We start from the raw sequence: 24,631 nt of genomic DNA, 5'->3' as shown, positions 1-24,631 counted from the left end.
GGCACCCCAAACGGCAGATTAGATACAGGTAGTTATTTGTTACAGTTCAGAGCATCTTTATTTTTGTTTTTATCGTCTGAAATCGTAAGAGTAATGTTGACCTAAAATGGCGCGTTCCAAAAATTCAAAATGACCATTGTACAGTTGTAATACTATTGTGAAAAAGCGCCTTGTAAATCATTCTCAGCTTAGGTTGTTATACATATAATTAACTGCTGTTTAAACGCGTGCATGTATTTTGCACCATTGTATTTAACTTTCATGTTTTCGTATTCTGCATCGTCCCGATCATGTAAAATTTACATAATTTAAAAATTACAACGTGTTTTAGTATTCCGGAATTTTAAATGTAGGTGGGTTTTAGAGGATAATATCGTTATGTACTTGTATCCGGTGTTAACTTTTTCATTTGGAAAATCGAAAGATTTGACCCCACGCTTATGTTTTTCAGAAAAGGTGAGCTTTATTGTTCATTATAGCTGCTGGATGTGTTCAATGTTATTCTCAGAAGTAGTTTCTTGAATCGTACATTTATTTTTTGCTGAATTGTTTTTATTATCGATGGAAGACTGTGCTGCACAGCTGAGGAAGGGTTCAATATATTTTTAACATACATGCAATCTAGAATCGTAAATATTAGACATGTAAGAGGGCATCATGATGGGAGAATGCTATCGTGTAGTATTGTATCACTGTGAAATGCCAATTTGTACATGTTGTAGTCATGAAAGTAAAATTCCTGAGAACTTGCGGATTTTTGGGCTATGAAAGTGACTTGATAATTTTCATAATGCCGCACATTATTCAAGTTGAAGTATTTTATTTTCATACCATACATAAGGATTTTAAAGCAAATGTCGAAAGTGAATAAACTATTTATATACAAAGATACATAAGCATCTTTTCTTACAAGGCATAATTATGATGAATTAAACTTAAAATGATATTTATTTTAAATTAAATTTTAATTTCATGTTGACACATATGCATGTTTTGATCTATATATGAAATAAATAAGACTACTGAAGCAACCGGAAACTTGATTTAGTGTGCATGGTTTAATTCTTCATTAGAAATTATACTTATGTTATTTTTGTACCCTGGGCTTCAAATATTAAATGTGGTGCTGCACCGTGCAGTTTCTAAATATCAGAAATCACTTTTTAATCATATTAACCATAAACATGATTCTCTTGATATCAACAGAACAGCTATTGTTTACCTGTATATAAATTCTGCATTATGATAGACTGGAGCTTGATGAAATGAGCAGTTGGCCATTATCAATTTCTTAAGTTGCATGCATTGATATTATATAGTCATATACTAGTATTTGTTTGTTGCTCGTAGAAATTATGATATCCGTTTAGAGAACTTTTTATTCATGTGGATACATCACCAACACAGTCTCTGCTCTCATCCGAGGGAGCGGTCTCTATGTACTACATTGGATTCAGACCCGTGATGTAAGAATCAGCACCTACTTCCCAACTTGAGGCGTGTCGCTCTAACCACTGGGCCACACTGTGTGACCCATTATGAAAATTTGACATAATACTTTTACGTCTATATGACTGCTAAATTTTATTGACTTGATAAAATGACTGATACACAAATAAGATTTTTGTAATCTCTCTGTTTTTAGCTGTTTACCATTTGCCATATTTCTATCACTAATTAAATCAATTTTCAACAATGGCCACTAAAGAGTCATGATAGTTCTGTCTTATTATATAAATAGTTACCTGCCCTTTATGCAAAATGGAATAAATAAAATAAAGTATTAAATGGATTATAATTTTGAATCAAAGAAGGCCTACATATCTTAAACAAACATAATTTAGATGTAGTCTTCTTTTATGAAAAATTGTAACTTATTTAATTTTTCTCATTCTCAGATATAATTGCTTTTCAAGAACTTTTAAATTGTGGTTGTGATAGGACTGCCACTTAAAATTAGACCAGAGTGTGTCCATTTTAAAATGATACAATTTTCCATCATTTTTTTCTTTGTCATGTGTCTATTAGAATTTTAACTGAATGTCAGGTGCAAGGAAATGGACATGCAAGTGGTTTTTGGGACTTTTCCTAGCTCATGCTAAAAACAAAAACAGTTATTAATGTACGGTACTGTACTAATTTGATCTATTTTAATTTCAGATATCCACTGAACAAATCATCTGAAAACTAAGGCTAATAGGGGAGGATGAAGAATACTTCTGTTAAAAGGTATGTTTTAACAGTGAGTAAGAACTTAATATAATTTATGTAGCTCTATTTTAGGAAATTAAGGACTAAAGCATAAAGTTTATGTTTTTATTTTTTATTGTTTTGTTAATCTCACTCTCTATTTAGTATTTATCGTCATGATCATAGTCAGTGTGTTGTGGGGTTAGGGGGGGGGGGGTTAACATGTAAGCTGCTTTCCTCTACTTTTTAAGTTTTATATAATATATTTATATGTTTTCATGAAATAAACAGATGTTAACATTTTCTTAGAAAGTCTCATTTTGCGAGCTACCTACTAAAATTGTATTGAAACAAAACTAGGAATCGAAATGATAAATCCCATTCTGTCCTCCGGAAGCTTCGTGTGTAATAAATACTTCCTGTTTAGTTTACCCTTTCGATCCTCGGAGATCACGTGATAGTTTAGGGTATATAAGCAGCGATACAGAGCTCTTAGTCAGTTCCAGACTGAAGTCGACACCAGTCAGTTGTTTCCAGTGAAGGTGAGAAACGTAAACTTGCTTAACAAGTCTTATGTGCCTGAATAAGGCTTTCGAGACTGTTGTATTTTTCTGCAAGTTGGTAAATATTTTTGTGTTTGCTTAGCTAGGAAGCGCACACGCTCCCGGACAGAACAGGATAGTGTATATATTGATAATTAAAGTCCTTGATTGAGAAGTTTATAATTATTTGATTTATTCCTTAAATTGCTCAGGCAGAGCAACCGAATCTTCGAACCCAGAAACGTTACATAAATTTGGTGGCAGCGCGTTGAGATTCGGTAAGGAATATTCTTTTATAATCAATTGTTAAATTACATTGAAATCATTATGGACGAGATGGTAGATGAGGAAATTTCATTCCTGGAAAAGAGCTGCGAGCAACTGCGCAAAGAAATAGAGAGGTACTCAACACCTCTAGATAAACGTGCGCGAGCGCGCGATTCGGGAATTGCAAACATGGAAGGTGCAAGTGGAGGCCAGGGTCATCCAATTTCATCTACAACAGATGAAACGGCAATGCAACAGAATAATGAGCAAAGTGGATCCGCCACCGTGGAAAGTACAAACACCAATCATGTTACCATGAGGTCTGCGAAGGCGAAAAAGAAAAGGGACAGAGATGATATTGAACTTGCGGATGCGATGTTTAATTACTCTCTAGGTGATGATGAACATAGAGTAATGGAAGATGCACAGCAGACAGCGCATGCGCCGTCAGTAGCGATTGCGCCACGACCTAGCAGTGAAACGCCGCGCCTTTCATCAAAAGCACATCTTCATCCAGTTCATTTGCTGAATAACACTCTTGCGCATTCTCCTTTTGAATTTCCACGGGGTGTGCAATCGCCAGTACCACCGGAAGAACAAAATAAAATTAATCCTCCTGCGCAAATTAGAAATGATGAATTACCTCATGGGGGTCGGGTACAAAGGAAAGCAAGCGTTCACTTCAGAGACAACCCTTTCTTGACACAAGAGGAAAATATCAGAGAGGAAAAGGTTGCAAAATGTAACATCAAACCTGCAACGTTTGACGGTAGTCATTCCTGGCTGGACTATAAGTCCCATTTTGAAGCATGCGCTACCATTAACAACTGGTCAGAGAAAGTAAAAGGTCTTTACTTAGCTGTTTCGTTAAGAGGAACCGCGCAGGGTGTGCTTGGAAATGTTTCAAAAGAAACAGGACAGCAATATAATTTGTTGGTTAAGGCCCTTGAAGAACGCTTTGCGCCGCCAAATCAGACTGAACTTTACCGTGCGCAGTTGAAGGAAAGAAAACAAAGAGCGTCTGAGACATTGTCTGAACTGGGACAGGCTATCCGTAGATTAACTTGTTTAGCCTATCCTACAGCACCATCAGAAGTAAGAGAAACACTGGGGAAGGACGCATTTATTGATGCATTAGTCAACTCAGATATGCGATTACGCATCAAGCAGAGTAGACCTGGAAATCTTAATGATGCTATTCGGCTTGCGGTTGAATTAGATGCTTACTATAAAACGGAGAAGCGAGGAGATTTACGGTTGATTGAGGGTGTAGAACGTGACCATGTAAAACCCGCACCGCCCTTAGAACTAGTAGATATGATGACAAAGATGCAAACCCAGTTGGATAGATTAGAAAAACAGGTCCGAGATCAAAACTGGAGACCAAGGAAATACACATCGCAGTTGACAGACAAGAAAACAAGTGATGGAGTGATTTGTTATTATTGCAAGGAAAAGGGGCATATTCGTCGGAATTGTCCTAAATTTAAAAATAAAGACACAAATAAAAACACTAATACCCCATCAAAGAGCTTAACTGGTGGGAATGCGCGGCGAATCCGTAGTAAGCGCCGGAGAAATCAACGTGGGATGCAAGGACACGTAGGTGGAAGCACCATGAGTACTGAGGCTGGAATTTTTATTGAGGCAGAGGTTAATGGTACACCTGCAAAACTGTTAATCGATACAGGGGCTTCATTGACATTAGTCTCAAGAAGGGTGCATGATATGATAACGCAAGAAAAGCGACCTGAATTGGAAAACAGTGCACAGAAAGTTTTAAACGCAAGTGGGAATGCACTTTCACATTTTGGAAAAGCAGATTTTCAGATCAGAGTAGGGCAATTTGAAACAATTATTCCATCTATGGTAACAGATATCACAGTAGATGGTATCCTTGGCCTAGACTTTTTGAAGAAAGGTAGTGGTATTATAGATCTCAACAATAACACGCTGAGACTAAACAATAAGGACTACCGCATTTCTTGTGAAGGAACCATAGGTTGTTACCGTGTCATTGCAGCTGATGACATTTGTATACCCCCTAGGAGTGAAGTAGTTACTGTGGCTAAAATTCCAGGGCAGAATACATTTGGATGCTCAGATTACATAGTCGAGCCAGAGGCAAAATTTCTGGAGAAGGGTCGTGCGCTGGTTGGCCGAACATTTGTAAAAGGTAGCGAAACTGTGCCTGTGCGACTTATGAATATTACAGATGTAGCCCAACAGATATATAAAGGAACAATGATTGCGAAAATGACAGCTGCTGATGAAGAGAAAACACAAGGGACATCAAGAGAAACAAACGTAGGACTCCGATCTGACGTTCAAGAGTTACTTGACAGATGTAAGAAAACTCTTTCAAATGCACAAGCCTTGCAAGCTGAAAAATTCTTGCATAGATATCAGCATTTGTTTGCAAATTCAAATTTTGATCTGGGTCGAACTACAGTTGTTAAGCACAGAATCCAAACTAACCCTACAGAGAGACCCATTAAGCAAGGAGCACGGAGAATCCCGTTACATATGTCACAAGAAGTTGATAAACAGGTGAATGAGATGATTGAAAAAGACGTTATAGAACCCTCAAATAGCCCTTGGGCTTCGCCTGTAGTTCTAGTGCGTAAGAAAGATGGGTCGATGCGCTTCTGTATTGATTATAGGCGACTAAATGCAATAACAGTAAAGGACGCATATCCCCTCCCAAATATAGAAGAAGCTTTTGATCACTTGTCCGGACATGCCTTATTCTCTACACTAGACCTCAATAGCGGATACTGGCAAGTTGCTATGGAGGATGAGGACAAGAGTAAAACAGCTTTTGTAACACGCAAAGGTCTTTTTCAGTTTAAGGTGATGCCTTTTGGTCTTACCTGTGCGCCTGCGACCTTTGAACGTTTGATGGAGACGGTTCTTGCAGGTCTCCAGTGGGATATATGCCTGGTATATCTCGATGATATAATAGTAATTGGAAAATCATTCGAAGATATGCTCAGCAATCTTGAAAAGGTTTTCGATAGACTGCAAGGGGCAGGTCTAAAGTTGAAAGCAAGAAAGTGTCACCTTTTTGCCACAAAAGTCTCATACTTAGGTCACATCATTTCGAAAGAAGGCATTGCGACAGACCCAGAAAAGATTAAAGCTGTTGCTGAATGGCCTGTACCTTCAAGCGTATCCGATGTTCGTTCCTTCCTCGGGTTATGCAGTTATTATAGATGTTTTATTAAAGATTTTGCTATGGAAGCAAAACCTTTGCACCGTCTTACAGAGAAAGGGCATAAGTTTCAATGGACAAAAGAGGCACAGGATGCTTTTGAAACTCTTCGGAACAGATTGATCTCTGCGCCGATATTGGCACTACCAGACGTATCTTTACCTTTCATTCTGGACACAGACGCGAGCAATTACTCTATAGGTGCCGTGCTTTCACAAGAAATATGCGGAAAAGAACGAGTGATAGCTTATGCCAGCCGCACATTAACAAAAGCAGAGAAACGATACTGTGTGACAAGGAAAGAGTTATTGGCTGTCGTACACTTTACAAAACACTTTCGCCATTATCTGTACGGAAGACAATTTCTTCTTAGAACAGACCACGGATCTCTTAGGTGGCTACTCAACTTCAAGAACCCAGAGGGCCAATTGGCAAGATGGCTTGAGGTAATTAGCACCTATGACATAAAGATAGAGCATCGCCCAGGTCGAAAACATGGGAATGCAGATGCTCTTAGTAGAATTCCGTGCACACAGTGTGGATTTGACCCTAACTGGGAAGAAGAAAAACCTAACCTGTCAGTAAGATCTGTGCAGTCATCCATGAAAGTAACAAACGAGGAATGTGATAAGGAAAATAAAAGTCTTTTAGAAGCACAAAAGGCTAACAAAGATATTCAGCTAGTGCGCCAGTGGGTGGAAAAAGGCAAACGACCATTATTTGCTGATGTCTCACAGTATGGTTACGTGGTCAAATCACTATGGAATCAGTTTGAGAGGTTGAGCATTCGAGATGACTTCCTAGTGCGACAATGGATTTTACTCCCCTCAAATCGAGAAACGTTTCAGGTTATAATACCAGATTCAGAGAGGAGAAATGTATTAAAGATGTGCCATGATAATAAAACATCAGGACATCTTGGTGTGACAAAGACGTTAGCCAGAATAAGACAGAGATATTACTGGCCGGGATTACAAATGGATGTCCATCAGTATATAGCAGGCTGCGATGCTTGTACAAGAAGAAAGAATCCCATTCCTAGAAGACGGGCTCCAATGCAGATCGTTGCATCTGGCGTGCCTATGGAGAGAATAGCTTCAGACATTTTGTGTGAATTACCGGAAACCGACAGAGGGAATCGTCATATTCTCGTCGTGTCGGATTATTTCACAAAATGGACGGAAGCATTTGCTCTTCCAAATATGGAAGCAGAAACTATCGCCCGAACGATTATGGAACAAGTAATAGTAAGATTTGGCGTTCCTTCCGTTCTCCATTCAGATCAAGGGCGTCAGTATGAAAGCAAAGTATTTTTGGAGATGTGTCGGTTGCTGGGAATCACTAAAACAAGGACTACTCCGTACCATCCTAAATCGGATGGTATGGTTGAACGCTTCAACCGTACACTGATATCAATGCTGAGTGCTTATGTCCATGAAAATCAAAAAGATTGGGATTTACACCTGCCCTACATCTTAATGGCTTATCGCTCCACAGTACATGAAAGTACGGGATTTTCTCCCAACATGCTAATGCTGGGAAGAGAGGCAACAACGCCTCTAGATTTAATGTATGAAATGCCGTCAGAGATGAAAGACATTCCAGCGCATCAGTGGGTATGGATATTGCGCGAACGCCTAGAGAAAGCGCATGCAATTGTGAGAGAAAATATGCCTGGGGAGATGTTACGACAAAAGAAGTATCATGATACAAAATTATCATGGTCGTCATTTAAGCCAGGGGATATGGCTTATGTATATTTTCCAGTTAGAAAGAGTGGCTGCTCCCCAAAACTGACATCGTTTTGGAGGGGACCATTCAAAGTCGAGAAGAAACTGTCAGATGTGTTGTATGAGGTTGCTTGTGATTCTAGAGGGAAAAGCACCGTCATACATTGTGATCGGATGAGAAAAAGCCATGCACAAGTACTACAAGGAGAAACTGAGGAAGACATAAGTGATAGGAATGATACTCCAGCTGGAGATCAGATGTCTCCCATGGCTGTTCCTGTGGCTGAATTCGATGAACCTTGGGTTTTAAGAGAAGAAGCTGCTGCAAGCGAAAGCAGTAGACCGCGCCGTGCGAAAAACTTACCCAAATGGCTTCAGGACTACAAAGTTGATTACAGTGCTTAGAGCTATAAGATAAGCTATTGTAAATATGTAGATAACCTGTTGTGATAATATTGAAATATGAATAATTAAAGTTTTTTATTTCAATAGATCATGGTTAATACAAAGATTACTCCCAGGAAGGAAGGTCATCGATGTCCGATGTGTAATCTGAGATTTCTAGACGAGGTTGAGTGGGAGAGACATGTGGTGGAATGCGGTAGACAGCGGAGACAGAATAAATTCGAATGCGCCGAATGTGATTATGCTACTAATAAGAAAAGTGACATGGGGAGACATCGCCGCACTCGACATAGTGAAGTAGTTTTCGCTGCAGCTGATAGCGGCACAGATGATTGGGAACAGTTGGACCCAGGAAATCTGTCTGATGTGGTCGGGAGCACATCACAGAGTCGTCCTGCGGAAGCCGTCTGTCAGAGGAAGCCTACCAGACCAGCACCAGTCTCTGCGCCGATATCCAAGTCCATAGCAAGCCAGGACCCCTTGACGCCACGTGCCCCATCACCATTCCGACATCCAATGACAACTCCCAGAAAACGGTCCTCTGTTCATTTGGATGCACCTCCCGTGCAGTTGTTATCTCTAACTCGGGATGCCAGTACGCAGACACACGTGTATTATCAGTTAGTTGATGCGAGTACCCTGACGGATAAAGATTGTGAAGAGAAAGGCACCCAAACAGAGAAAGACAAACGGCGTAGACTAGATAGGGTACAGGAGACATACCAAAGAGACGGGAAAACAGTCGTTGAAGTGCATGAGGAGGAAAGCTGGTTTTGAAAAGAATATTCTCAGTTGTTATTTTTCTGACATTGATATTGATGACGATTTCATGTCATATTGGATATGTTTGCACATTTATGAATCATTGGTTGATTGTTTTCTTATTTTATCAATGACAGTGTTTGATGATATTTGGTTTGTGTGTGCAACATTTGTTAAATCTTATGAACAATGAAAGCCAGGTAGCTTTAAAATTTGTTGTTGTATTTTGTTTTATACCACGCGTTATATCTTTAGCCCAGGTAGTTATTGATTTAATGCGGGACGCATTCCTGGAGGCGTGGGTAATGAAACAAAACTAGGAATCGAAATGATAAATCCCATTCTGTCCTCCGGAAGCTTCGTGTGTAATAAATACTTCCTGTTTAGTTTACCCTTTCGATCCTCGGAGATCACGTGATAGTTTAGGGTATATAAGCAGCGATACAGAGCTCTTAGTCAGTTCCAGACTGAAGTCGACACCAGTCAGTTGTTTCCAGTGAAGGTGAGAAACGTAAACTTGCTTAACAAGTCTTATGTGCCTGAATAAGGCTTTCGAGACTGTTGTATTTTTCTGCAAGTTGGTAAATATTTTTGTGTTTGCTTAGCTAGGAAGCGCACGCGCTCCAGGACAGAATAGGATAGTGTATATATTGATAATTAAAGTCCTTGATTGAGAAGTTTTATAATTATTTGATTTATTCCTTAAATTGCTCAGGCAGAGCAACCGAATCTTCGAACCCAGAAACGTTACAGTATGATTTATTTAAGATAACTATTATCATGATTTTCAGCTTCTCTGCGACCGCTCAACCAATTTCAACCAATTTTGGTGAAGGGGAACAAAATTTATAAATTTTATCCCCCCCTCCCCCCGCGGGCCTGAGGGGTGGGGCCAAAACCACTAAAATTCATGCAATCTTTGAAAATCCCCTTTATTCTTTTCCCCTCCTGAACATCAAGCAGTCAAACTGTTGGTATGATTGTAATCGGCATTGAGTCCTCTACCATAATTATGAAATTCATGACCCCAGGGTCAGGGATTTGTTAAAGACATTAGGGTGGGTCTTATAGCTCTTTGGAATTAATCAAACCATTTAAGATGAAATAAAACCTATGAAAACATTTAGTAAATTTTGAAATGTGTGGCCTCAGGGTTAGTGGTTCCTGTGGGGTGGGGTACACAACTGGTGGTTATGAAATGGAATTGCATTGTATCTTTATTACTCTGATCTACCTTTGGGTACTAAGTAACCAAAGTAAGCATGTAATTAAGTGTATAATTATGATAAACAAAGGTGCGTTTTTCAAAATTGTGAATTTCATGGCTTTTTGTGTAAATTACGAACAAAATTCAATTGAGTGGAAGTTGTTAGGCCTAGAAAAAAAAATATTTGTTTCCCCTTTCAGGCTGAAAAAATATAGGTAGGTAATTATTTTTTTTTTAAACATTTTTTTTTTGCTTCTTGAATCAAAAAGTGTATAGAAGTAACATTAATGACAAAAGAAATGGTGTTTTCAAGCATTTCTGTGACTTAAAAAAAGGTACACACAAACTTCTCTCCAAGCTTCTTTCTGTCTTGAACATGCTGAAAAGGTTGCAAAGTTAAAGATGTATAATTCCCTGGGTGAAATCTTGCACTTCATGGGACAAAAGCATTAAAAAAAATTTAGATTCGGCACTATATATTAGGTCGTATAGAACGTATTTTTTTTCTAGGCTTTACATGATACTCAGGTGACCTATAATTTCTGTGGGCCTGTAGTTGTTATTCAAATATCATGAATCATGGTCTAAGGGTCTAGGTTAGGGGTACAAAAAATATTTTGATGAACAAGTAAAATGAAGAAAAAAATCCTTAATTTACTCTGAAAATCTTATCAGAAACAAATCCATACATACTTATTCAGTACATTTAAATACATTCAAGTTTGTTTATTTCATTATCCCTTCTCAAGTGTGTAAAAGAGGCAACTTTAATAAACTAATGAGATTTTACACTTGATAAATTTTTAGATTTTATTTTAAATCATTCTGATCAAAAATGCTGAAAATCTGAAATTAATCAAACAAAGGCTTGTGCTAGAACAGTTTTAGGAACTTTCAGTCTGTCAATCTTATTAAAATTAAATGTTTGATCTGCGCACATATTGGCTAAAATCTAATGGCATCCTGTAGAGTGTCACGTCAGACGTTAAATTCTATTAACCAATCAAATACTCGAATGCAAAAATTATTGTATTTAATTTATTGGAATGAATAAGTCTAGAGTCTGAGTTGTTCCGTATTTGACATTTGACATGACCTTCTATGGATGCTGTTAGATGTTGTGTAGCGAGTATGCAAGAGGATCTAACATGTTGTTTTATTTAGATTGGGATTTTGTTAAACTATATTTTTATATATTTTCAATAGGTCAATCCAACTTGAACTTGAAGTGCAAGTGGGTCTTCAAAAATGTGGACCACTCAAGGACTTTTCTGTTGGTTGATGATGGACTACAAACTGAATATTTAACAAAAAAATCCACTTTGGTGCTTATTGGCTACTAATGATGTGAACTTGTGCATTTCTTATAACAAGTACTTTTACATTTCCTTGATGATACTAGACTTGTGTATACCAAATTCAGGTTTAGTTGATTGATTGAAGTTCTAAGTTCCTCTCGCAACATTATATCTCTCATGTATGAGACATCATTAAATGCAGACATTTTCTCTGTCCTCCTGTTGTGACATGAGAGCTCGGACTTAGTTGTAAAAATATTTATGATGCAAGAGAAAATAAATGGCCAAGCCAATGTTTGTAAATGTTGATAATAATATTAAATATTCTTTGATAACTAGTGTGAGTGTGTTTTGTTTTTTCCAATATGAAAATTCAGGGGGAAAATGAGTTTTGGTTGAAAAGCTGGGCTAAATTGTATAATCTATAGTACAGTTTCTGTTGCGGAAACCTATGGTACACCATATGTATTTCAACCGTATACGCATACTGAAACCTTGCGTAAACCTCAAGTTTCAGCAAGTTTCAGTTGCGGAAACCTATGGTACACCATATGTATTCCAACCGTATACGCATACTGAAACCTTGCGTAAACCTCAAGTTTCAGCAAGTTTCAGTTGCGGAAACCAATGGTACACCATATGTATTCCAACCGTATACGCATACTGAAACCTTGTGTAAACCTCAAGTTTCAGCAAGTTTCAGTTGCGGAAACCAATGGTACACCATATGTATCTCAACCATATACGCATACTGAAACCTTGCGTATACCTCAAGTTTCAGCAAGTTTCAGTTGTGGAAACTATTTGGATTCGTGGACACCTTTGGTTTTCGCACTGCGGAAACTTGATGAAACTTGAAGTTTCCGCACCGAAACTTTGCAGAAACTATTAGTAACCTTAAGTTTCCGCAGAGTTTCAGTAGAGTTTCAGCCATGCGGAAACTGTATTTTTCATCCAGTGATTCTTGAACTTTGTATATGTCCAGAACTTTCCAGTAATATCATGTACTTACAACTTCTAGAATTTTCTAGATTTATAGTACTGTATAAATACCCTGTCAATTCGATGCATAAACAATAATTTGTCGTATAAGTAACATTGATGTACAGGTGTATAAAGAGACTGGGATATAATTACACTGGACATTGTGTGCAGCAACGGACACTCTGATGTATGTATTTTTAGATTCTTGCTAAGTTTGTACTTTATGATTTGCATATATTAATGTTAATAAATTATTGTTAAGTTTAAATTGTGTGATTGATCTTTGCTGGCATTTAGGGTTATTCTGACCCATAACAGAATTGGGGGCTCGTCCGGGATCAAGAATTTCTTGCACTTTTGCAGTTTATTGTCAGAATTTTGTTTATTGAACCGTTAAATTTGATTATAAGCCAGCAGAAATCAACATGGTGTTTTCGGTCACAGACTTTCTTAGTTCACCAAGTGTTCAGGTTTTTGATACGTTAAAAAAGGATGACTTGATCGCATTAGGTTTGCATTTTGGGTTAGATGTTAAATCCTCTCAGAGAAAGCAAGACATTAGAATTAAGGTTGCAAACAAACTAGTAGAAGAAAACGTCTTTGAAAAATACGATCTTCAGAATATACAGTTAAATCAGAGTTAGGCTCTTATAAAATGGCAGAATATCAGTTTCAATTAGAGTTAGAGAAAATGCGATTTGAAAGAGAGAAATTAGAAAGAGAAGAACGAGAGCGTGAACGAAAATTTGAATTAGACAAATTAGAAAGACAAGAGCACTTTGAGTTAGAGAAATTATGACTACAGCACCAACCAGAACCGTCATTTGTCAAGAATGAATTTGACGCAGTAAAAAATATTAGGTTCCGAAATTTCAAGAAAAATCTGTAGACAAATATTTTCCCCAATTCAAAAAAGTCGCAGAGAATCTTAAATGGCCACAACACGTTTGGTCAACAATGTTACAAAGTGTACTGGTTGGCAAAGCAGCTGAGGTATACTCTGCACTAGGGGTAGCTGAAAGTTCAGACTATAAGGTCAAAGCAGCAATATTAAAAGCATATGAATTAGTACCTGAAGCATATAGACAAAAATTCAGAAAGTATAGGAAGTTTGATAATCAAACATTTGTTGAATTTTCACGAGAGAAAGAAGATTTATTCGATCACTGGTTTAGATCTAAGAAACTTGATAAAACTTTTTGCTAATTTGCGCCAAGTCATCCTGGTAGAAGAGTTTAAGGAATGTGTTTCTCAAGATTTGAAAACACATTTAGAAGATAAGAATGTGAAAACTCTTGAAGAGGCAGCAGTCATATCTGATACTTTTGCTCTGTCTCATAAAAAGAATTTTGTATCAAGAAAAACTAGCAGTAATTCTACCAATTCAGACACATATAAAAAGAGTGGTTCAGGGTCTCAGTCTTCCACAAGTCTCCAGTCTCCATCACAAGGTGGTTTTAAGTCCGGTCCAGGACGTGTTGAAGGATCTTCTGGAATAGGGTCGCTTCCTACTTGTAGTATATTGTAAGAAAAAAAGGTCATCTGATCAGTGAATGCTTTAAACTTAAGAAAAAAAATGATTTTGAGAAAACTCAACCACACGCTTGTGCGGCAGTTAGAGGTGATAGAGAAGCCTTAGTTTCGATTTGTTCTGACACTCCTGATGTCCAGGGTTCACAGTCCAGTTCTATTGATTATATGGAGGATTATAAGCCCTTTATGTCTAAGGGATTTGTTTCAATCGGTGACTGTAGCGAAATAAAACCTGTCCAGATTTTGAGAGATACTGGTGCTGCACAGACGTTATTGTTAGAGGGCGTGCTTCCTTTGTCTGAGCAGACTTATGCTGGTGGGTCAGTTTTATTACAGGGTGTGGAGCTAGGCGTCATTGCTGTTCCCCTGCATAGAATTACTTTGAAGTCAGATTTAGTTACTGGACCTGTTATCGTAGGTGTCTCGAAATACTCTTCCCGTTCACAGGCATTTCTGGTTTTGTTGTTAGGCAACGATTTAGCTGGTGGAAAAGTTGTACCAGATCCTATAGTTTGTGAGAAAATCAATCCAGATGTCATGTGTTATGATGAAGATGATGACATATATCCAGCCTGTGCTGTTACTAGAGCGATGGCCAGAAGACGAGAAATGGAGGCAGACCATACTCAAGCCTTTGACGAGATGAATTCCTCTATTGATATTGATTTGAATGACACTTTCTTATCTGACCTTGAAGGCACTCAAACAAGCATGGAACCACAAAATATCAAGATGTCGGTGACGAATGAACCTTTATCAAAATTTAGTGGTGATGAAGATGAGTCAAATCTACCAGAAAGCCAAGACAAGGATATCATAAGCCGAGAGCAGTTACTTTCAGCACAACATAAAGACCCAGATATCATCCAACTAAGTAAGAGGGCATTACCACCAGAAGAGGCCACTAAAATTGGAGAATGCTTCTATATGAAAGATGGCATCCTTATGCGAAAATGGCGACCACCTGACGCTTCTCCAGATGAAGTGTGGCGTGTTGTTCACCAGATAGTGGTCCCAGCGGCTTATCGTCGAGATGTCATGAGTTTAGCTCACGATACACCTATGGCAGGTCACTTAGGTGTCAATAAGACATATAATAGAATTTTGAGTCATTTTTATTGGCCTAAGCTAAGAAAGGATGTTTCGAAGTTTTGCAAGTCATGTCATGTTTGTCAGATGGTAGGTAAACCGAATCAAATACCACCCGCCCCTCTCCAACCAATTCCAGCTTTTGAAGAACCGTTTAGTCGAGTGTTGGTGGATTGTGTAGGACCTTTGCCTAGGACTAGATCTGGGAACCAGTATTTACTTACCATTATGTGTACATCCACTCGATTTCCTGAAGCCATACCTCTTAGGAATATAAAGGCAAAGAGCATAGTTAAGGCCCTAACCAAGTTTTTCAGTTTTGTAGGAGCACCCAAGGCAATTCAGTCGGATCAAGGCTCAAATTTTATGTCGGGGTTGTTCCAGCAAGTTATGCATGAGTTGGGTATAAGGCAATATAGATCAACTGCTTATCATCCTGAGTCCCAGGGGGCGCTAGAACGTTTTCACCAGACCTTAAAAACGATGCTGAAGACCTATTGTTACCAGTATGAAAAAGACTGGGACGAAGGGGTTCATCTTGTGCTATTTGCTGCACGAGAAGCAGTCCAGGAGTCTCTTGGGTTCAGTCCTTTTGAATTGGTGTTTGGTCATACGGTGAGAGGTCCTTTGAAATTGTTGAAGGAAAAGTAGCTAACTGAGACTAGTGATCTTAATCTTTTAGATTATGTGTCTGATTTCAAAGAAAAACTTTACAATGCTTGTAAATTAGCACAAGAAAATTTGAAGAATTCTCAGATGAAAATGAAAATGTGGTATGACAAAGATGCCAGAAATAGGGTGTTTAAGCCAGGTGATAAGGTTCATGTATTTTTACCTATTCCTGGTCATCCTTTACAGGCCAGATTTTATGGCCCTTATGAAATTGAAAGCAAGATCAGTGATGTAAACTATGTAGTTAAGACACCAGGTCGACGTAAAGAGAAACGGGTTTCTCACATTAACATGTTAAAAGAGTATTTTGAAAGGTGTGACCGAAATTCTGTAAAACCAGTTTCCACTTTAGCCAATACTAAGACTGTTCAAAATTGTCTTGAAAGTGATACGAGTGTAGAAATGAATGAGAAAGATTGTAATCAGAGTGTCCGCTTGAAAACTCAGAAATTTTGGCTAATTTGGATGCTAAACTTGGACATTTGAACATTCACCAAAAAGAACAAGTTAAAAAACTTGACGAGTGAGTATCATCAGATCTTTTCGGATGTTCCAAAGAAAACTAATGCAGCTTGTCATGATGTAATAGTGGGTGACGCTCTGCCTATCAAACAACATCCGTACCGTCTTAATCCAATAAAATTGCAGTACCTAAGAAGGGAAGTGCAGTACATGTTGGACAATGACATTATCGAACAAAAGAAGACCCTTCATAAACCATCTCACTATGAGAGTAGTTCAAATAATAGTAAAAGTAACTGGAGCTCACCATATATTCTTGTACCAAAACAGGACGGTACCTACCGATTATGTACAGACTTTAGAAAGGTGAATTCTGTTACCAAAACTGATTCATATCCAATACCTAGAATCGATGACTGTATTGACAACATTGGAAACGTGAAATTTGTCAGTAAATTTGACCTGTTGAAAGGCTACTGGCAAGTGCCGTTAACAGAAAGAGCAAAAGAAATATCTGCTTTTGCTACACCAGATGGACTTTACCAGTATAAAGTAATGCCTTTTGGCATGAAAAACGCACCGGCTACATTCCAAAGGATGATTCACTCCCTTCTCCAAGACCTCGGGGGATGCGAGGCCTACATTGATGATGTCGTCATATACAGCGACACATGGGACGAACATCTCCGAATCATGCGTGCTTTATTTGACATTTTAGCTAAAGCAAACTTAACTGTGAACCTTGGGTAGAGCGAATTTTGTCATGCTTATGTAGAGTATTTAGGCCATAAAGTAGGTCAAGGTTATGTTACACCCATTATGGCTAAAGTGGAAGCTATTGCAAAGTTCCCGATTCCTACAAACAACAAGAAAGAGTTAATGAGGTTTTTGGGCATGGCTGGATTTTACAGAAAATTTTGTCCAAATTTTTCCTCAGTAGTTAGTCCACTTACAAATCTTTTACAAAAGAGGGTTAACTTTGAATGGACAAAGGACTGTGAAAAATCCTTTCATAAAATCAAATCTGTCCACTCCAGATTTTTCTAAGCAATTTAAGTTAACTGTTAATGCTAGTGATGTTGAAACCGGGGCAGCTTTGTTTCAAGAACATAGTGATAAGGTAGATAGAGTTGTTTCTTATTTTTCAAAGAAACTTACAAAATGTCAACAAAAGTATTCCACCATTGAAAAGGAATGCCTTGCTTTGTTGTTAGCCTTACAGCATTTTGATGTTTATCTGCATGTTACTTTGCATCCAATTCTTGTATATACGGATTACAACCCCCTGACATTTTTGCATAAATTGTCAAATAAGAATCAAAGACTGACTAGATGGAGTTTGTTGTTACAAGAATACAACATAACACTTAAACATATCAAAGGCAAAGACAATGTTATTGCAGATGCCTTGTCAAGAATATCGTAAACATACTAGATTTTGTATTAATGTACATGTTTTACAATATAAGTTTTCATTGACATTCAAACTTTTAAGGGGGGAGGTGTTGTGAGGTGTGTTGTATTTGTATTGTTTCATCATGTATATTATTAGTAACATTAAGTTTCTTGAACATTCCAGAGTTTTCAATACGTTCGTTAATTGTTTCTAGAACATTCTTGAACTTTGTGTATGTCCATAACTTTCCAGTAATATCATGTACTTACAACTTCTAGAATTTTCTAGATTTATAGTACTGTATAAATACCCTGTCAATTCGATGCATAAACAATAATTTGTCGTATAAGTAACATTGATGTACAGGTGTATAAAGAGACTGGGATATAATTACACTGGACATTGTGTGCAGCAACGGACACTCTGATGTATGTATCTTTAGATTCTTGCTAAGTTTGTACTTTATGATTTGTATATATTAATGTTAATAAATTATTGTTAAGTTTAAATTGTGTGATTGATCTTTGCTGGCATTTAGGGTTATTCTGACCCATAACAATATGTTATACAAATCTTTAATAGTAAAGTAACAAATAATTAAATATGAAAGTTACATACCACAAGATGCATTGGATATCAGCTGGATATAATTTCTCTTCAAAATGTAATACTGTCCAATTTTGTATAGTTTAAACGGCTACTTATACTCAAGGAAAATGAGAACTATTGGATAATATCAAATGAACCAATGAAATTGAAGATAAAAATATTTAAGATTAACTTAGATGAAACGAGAAATAAAATGATCCCAAAATGAATAAATACATGAGATAAATTATAAATTTGGTCTACCACAAAAGCATTAATCTATTTTCAGACTATGTGGTCTGTAAACCCCCAACCCCCGATGCCCCTGTGGCGACTGTCTATTATCCTTTCCTGAATATAACACATTGTTTTTCTGGTTTCACATTTAATAAACAAGCACATAAACACAATACAAATGCAGGATTAGACTGAAAAGAAAAGCAATGAAAAAATGCCACATTGGACAACTTGCACTTACATGTACGAGGGTTGATCCAAAAGTTCGTGGAATTTCTTTCTAAAATTTTATCGTGATTTTATAAAAGCAAACAACAGACATATTCATAATATAGAGTCATAATGCAACAATTTCACCACTTTCCAATTACCAATGATCGAGGTCACACGAGCTTTCTGAAAATGGATAATTGTGAAACCCGGGGGAGACTTCGATGTAACGTCAAGTTAGGTATGTTACGTCACGTTATAGAAGCAACTCGCCCTAATGTCCACATTGAATATGTAATTCTACAAAATTCTGTCCTTTTCGCTATTTTCTTTCCTCAATAAAGCCTGGGTATCCTCTCGCAGCAACTTATCTTCATTTTTCACTCATGTTTCAAAATACTACCCATCTTTCCATATGATGTTCCAATTTCAGAAGCAATGTCAAGAACAGTACGGCAGCCGACAACGTCCAGACACATTTTTATTTTGTCTTGGGGGTATTTGCACTTAAAACAGCGCATATAAAAAGCGACCACACCTTTAATCAACGTCCATAGAATTTCTTAAATTTCTTATGCCACTTGAAAACCAGTAACTAAATGCATTTTTCCCAAGCCTAAGTCAATAATATACGCATTTAAGATAGAGTGATCCAGTGATTTTCACGAAAAGGATATGACTTGACCGAACTTTGACGTTGTCTAACAACTTAAAGATGAACAATAAATCATCAGCTTATAAACTAAATATCCAGTAAAATCGGTAAAACTATCACACAAAGGTTTATGAAAAATTAAACAATCGTAATAATAAAATATTTTTCGTTTTATATACCACATAGGGCGGTTTAATTCTCATTTCATGTACTAAGAATTAAAATGAAAGTAAACGCGTTAATGTCTCCCCCGCATTTCCAAACAACCGTTTCTATGGCAACTGCCATAGAATTACTATCCAAGATATTTAAACTGTTTTTTGATTTAAAATATTCATCAAGTGTCTATATTTCCATTTGTAATTTTCAACCAATTCTACTTAAAAATAAATAAAATATGAAAAAATTCCACGAACTTTTGGATCAACCCTCGTATATCTAATAAGTACATAGCTGTCAAGTGATCTATATCTCTAACTTCATATGCTAATTTTTTAATATTAAAGACCTATATTTATACCGATTTACTATCACGGCAACAAACACTGAAACAGAAGACTTGACTCTATTCTCTAATTCTTTTACCTAATCATATCACAATCTTATAATTCTTATAAATCTGTATCGTCTTAAAATCTGTTCTCCTAACTTTACCTTTCACCTTCTGTAAACACAAATAACTTAAATCTCTATTAAAACTTATTTACTTAAACGATCTACATCTCTGTATCCGACAACTCAACTTGATCTTCTGCTAAACTTACTTCCTCTCTCTAAAAATACACTAAAGATAAACAAACGGATAAAAACGGAAACGGACTAAAAATACAAACTATAACACTACATATGTACGGAAAGAAAGCGGTGGAGCAAGGAAGAGGAGGACGAACTGAAAAAAAGCTATTCAAAGCTAATTTTGAAAAAGACTGTTGTCCCAAACAATTGGAGATAGTAAAAATTATGAAAAAGAGCAGGAAAAAGGGGGGGGGGCTAATCATCTTACGTCCAAGGGACAATATCAAAAAGAAAGTCGGTGGGACGTTGGTCAAAATGAGGAGGGAAAGGTCATGATTTTTAATAGTAATTTGTGGCATCCTCTTAGATATTGTCTTCAAAATTCAAAAGATGTAGACACTTGTACTTCCAGATTTAAGAGTATTAACTTAAGGTACATTTTATGTTAGTTAAGGCAATGTGCTCTCTTGTTTTTTCTTTTTCATTTTAGCATTTATATTGCTATAGTAACATCAAGGGGTTCCATCAACATCATTAAAATTAATTTTATCAAATTCTGAATACACAGAAAAGTCATTGAATTGCAATCTTAGAAACATCTGTCACATAACTTGTATATGACTTCTTATTTGAGCATGCAGTGTCTTGCAGAGGATACACATTTTAACTTACTGAAGAAAACTAGTGAAAAAGAACATATTTACATGCATAGTAGATGAAATTATCCTCACAATCAGTTGGATTTAAATCTCAGCACTAATTATTATGCTATATATGTGCGATGACATCATGTCCTAAACAGTCCTTGTATCTCCAATTTTCTGTTGCATTTTGGGTCTTGCCTGACCATTACATTAGTTGAAGTAGGAAGGACTTAATGTTGCTTCACTTTGTTAGTAATTTTGGGAAGGTTCAGGCTTTCTTCCCAGTCATATTATAACTTTTAACATTTACATCGAGTATGAGGTGAGGTTTATAATGTAATAGATCTTTTTTAACATTTCCCAAAATTGAGCTTTTCAGGTTTGTTAAAACATAAACTAACTTATCTTATTCTATTATCAAATGTTAAAGTTAAATTTGATTGTCCGAAAATTCCTAACTAAATAAAGGGATAAGTTTTTTTTCTAAGAAGATGGGCGCATTTGGCGGGTGATCTGCAGGAATCATTTGTACGAAACACTTACGGTTAAATGTCCATGATTTGGATGGCTGAACATAGCTTGTCAGAGTTTACACACACGTCCATAGCATAGGTTTTTTTCAATTAGTTTGAAAGTGTGAGATTGTAACATTTCTGTCCGTTTTTCCTATGGGGTACTATAACATAGTAATGTTTCACAAAAAATAAGCACCTAAAATATTTAATGCATATAGATGCATGATACGTGTACATGTACATTATATGGAATAGAAGATTAGAATTGATTTCGCTCGAGAACCAAACTGAACCAAAATTAAGCTAAGTCAAAATTTTAATATATCAGTACATAAAACGAAACTGATAAAATAAATGGTTGTTTGCTTGAAAAAGAAAAAATAATTAACGCCCCATGCCATGCTCGAACCAAAAACTTTTCGATTCCAGTGCACTGAACAGGTAGCACAACTTACTGAGCTATCACCGCTACACATAAACAGATGATTTTAAAAAGACAAAGAAGCACCACATTCACACATTTGGATTTCTTTGGGAAAAGTTCGTTTTTCGTGGTCTCTGGGTCTTCTCTCCATTTTTTAAAAAAAGTGTTTTCGTTTCTTTGAATTAAAATACACACAAATAACTTTTCAAAATCATGGAGAGAAGACCCAAGATAGAAAAATTTTGGAAGAACGTGTTTAAAAATGTACCATTTTGAACAAAATGTCTGATCTGGACAATTTTCAAGTTGTTTCTTAGCAAATCAAAGCTCAATTTTGGGAAAATATTTTCCTTTCCTGTTGCACAGGAAGCCGATAAATAAAAAAAAATGTTAAAATTTCAAGTGACATGTCGATAAAATTTTCACTTTTCAATTACGCTCAGATTCCTGCCGAATGCCAATCAAAAGCGCCCTCGTTCTCTTTCTTGTCACTGATCTTTCTTCTTATTTTAATTGTTTTAATTGTGTTGTATTTAATTTACGGATATTGTAACATATGTTTTTGATGCCACATGCATTTTACAATTTTTGTTTTCCTGTTACTCTGTTAAAGCTGAACACTTCTCATAAATAGGCATCATCAGACGGGTATATAAACCCTTCGATTTCCTTACACCCGATTGCACACTCGAAACTCGTGGCCGACATGTAGTATTCCTTTCGTGGTCTTAGATTTTTTGCGTTTATTCCTTGTTTTTATGTGCATTTTCTGTTTGTAAATAATGTATCGACCTGTATTTTTCATGACACTTTTGTCCTGTTTCCAAAATACATAAAATTTGATAATTTCATCGAGATTGAGTAGCACGCTTTGTGAGATGTACATCTACACTCGTCGGATCTCTAGAGTGAAATACATTGAACTGATTAGCGATCTGCTCCTTATATACGGGTTGTAGGGAGATCCTTCAAGAATTGAAAATATGGCGGACTATGCCTATTTACGAGTAGTGTTCAGCTTTAACTAGAAATAACTGTTACCTTCAGAACAATCTGAACTCTCTTTTGTGTAGGGAGAAAAGCTCTTTGTAATTCGTTTGCAAATCGTTAAGAGGCAAAGATGACTCGCAAAAATTCCTTCTTGGAACTGTGTAAGCGTTCAATATTGTTAAACACTATTTACCTTTATTTTCCATGTTCACTGATATTTAAATCATGCAATTTAATGTCGCAAGAATTGAGTATTAGCAGATTTATGAGATGTACCCTTTAAAAATCACTAATGCAAACATTGTACTTTCACATTAATCTCCTACGCGATCACATCTGTATCTTGTTTTGTTGAACTTTTTATAAATGACTTAATTGTGATATTCATTTTCTAAATATAGTTTTGGTTTGCTGTCAAATTTTGTACTGTGTTATTTACGCTGATCTTATTTACGGTGATCTCATTTTTTTATTCTTAGTATTTTACTTTGCATTGTTAAACGAGACCAGTTTGTTTGAAAATACTTTCAAGATTGCGCTCTGTCAATAAACACATAAACTTTATTCCAACTCTTTGCCTCTGTTTTAAGCTTCTCGGATCCAACCTATTCAGGATTGTTTCACGAAGCAGAAATTGTCTCAAAAAGGATCAGGTATATGTTTAAATCAAAAACATTCTCAAACCGTGTGAGATAATATAGCGGAGTTCCATTCGATCGCTACCTCCCACAACCAAGTCGAAGTGCTCTACTGAGAAATTCCCCCAAAGATCAAGACAATATCGACAACTGACCCATTATTTCTTCACGTCACACTATCAACTACGTCAGATTCATCATGACTGGGCCTTGAACAAGATTACAGTCTTCCAACAAATATATCTTGTGACGGTTAGGCTATAAACCCAATGTGTCGTTACACTATCAACGGGATACCTCTGCAAATCAACCTCACAGCCCCAAAGGAATCAAACGGTTGCTGTCACAGCCATCATCGATACTATAACAGAATCAGCTGCCTCCAATCTGAGAAGGCGCCTCGTCCCACCCACTCAAACAAATGACCTGTCAGATTCCTGTCATGATACGCAACAATCTTATCATTCCATGATCTTAGACTTGCCACCTACCGAACAATCAACTGGACAAAATTCCTCCATCATCTGCCCAGTCCACATTGTATGCCGCATCACCTGCCCAGTCCACATCGTATGCTGCATCCAAACCTAACACTATCCCGGCTGTACCACTAAAACATACGTCTCACCTGCACTGCATACTATGATGGCACAACAGAACGCTCCACCAACGCAATTCTCTGTGATAGTCTTTCTTCGGACTCACAGTCTGTGCCAGCACAAACAAATCTTGTATATACCCAACAACCAGTCCTGGTCCATCATAGCACCCAGAAAGATCACAACCAGTCCCAACACAACCTCATCTTCCAGCACTATAGCCTGTGACAGGTGAGCACATCACCCCATCTGCACCTTCTACATATCAGACCACTGTCATCGAGATGGTTCAAATACCTGTCACAAGTCAGACTGTTACCCCTCCAGCTCGAGCCAATATCTCCTTTGAACAATATGATGGAAAACCATCTGCCATCCAATTTTGTACGCAATTTATGACATCTGTATCTCTAATTAATGTCCCACTACAAGACTTCCAAAATCGTTTCAAACCACAAATCCCTTTTAGTTGGGGACTTGTTGATAATACCCAGATAGAAAATGAGAGTGTGGACCAGTATATTTCTAGGATCATGAAACTCGCGATGAATTCCACTATGCCAGAGGACTGCCTCACGACGATAATGATGAAGGGATAACTGCCCCCAAACCGCAAAATCGTCATGCCCCATATCCCCAGCCCCC

The 24,631-nt window shown here is 37.1% G+C and overlaps 1 long non-coding RNA gene across 1 annotated transcript; it reads left to right on the top strand.

Annotated features, from left to right (window-relative positions):
• The first annotated feature begins 419 nt into the window (after positions 1 to 419).
• On the top strand, positions 420 to 11,929 carry LOC134268636 (uncharacterized). The gene is made up of 3 exons (XR_009992411.1): positions 420 to 456; positions 2,161 to 2,229; positions 11,524 to 11,929. It is a non-coding gene; the product is annotated as an uncharacterized LOC134268636 (long non-coding RNA).
• Positions 11,930 to 24,631: the final 12,702 nt, after the last annotated feature.

This window comes from Saccostrea cucullata, unplaced genomic scaffold, assembly GCF_032062105.1.
Source record: "Saccostrea cucullata isolate Sc308-1 unplaced genomic scaffold, CSIRO_AGI_Scuc_v1 ctg9001, whole genome shotgun sequence".
Lineage (NCBI taxonomy): Eukaryota > Metazoa > Mollusca > Bivalvia > Ostreida > Ostreidae > Saccostrea > Saccostrea cuccullata.
This window is presented reverse-complemented; position numbering and strand designations above follow the sequence as displayed.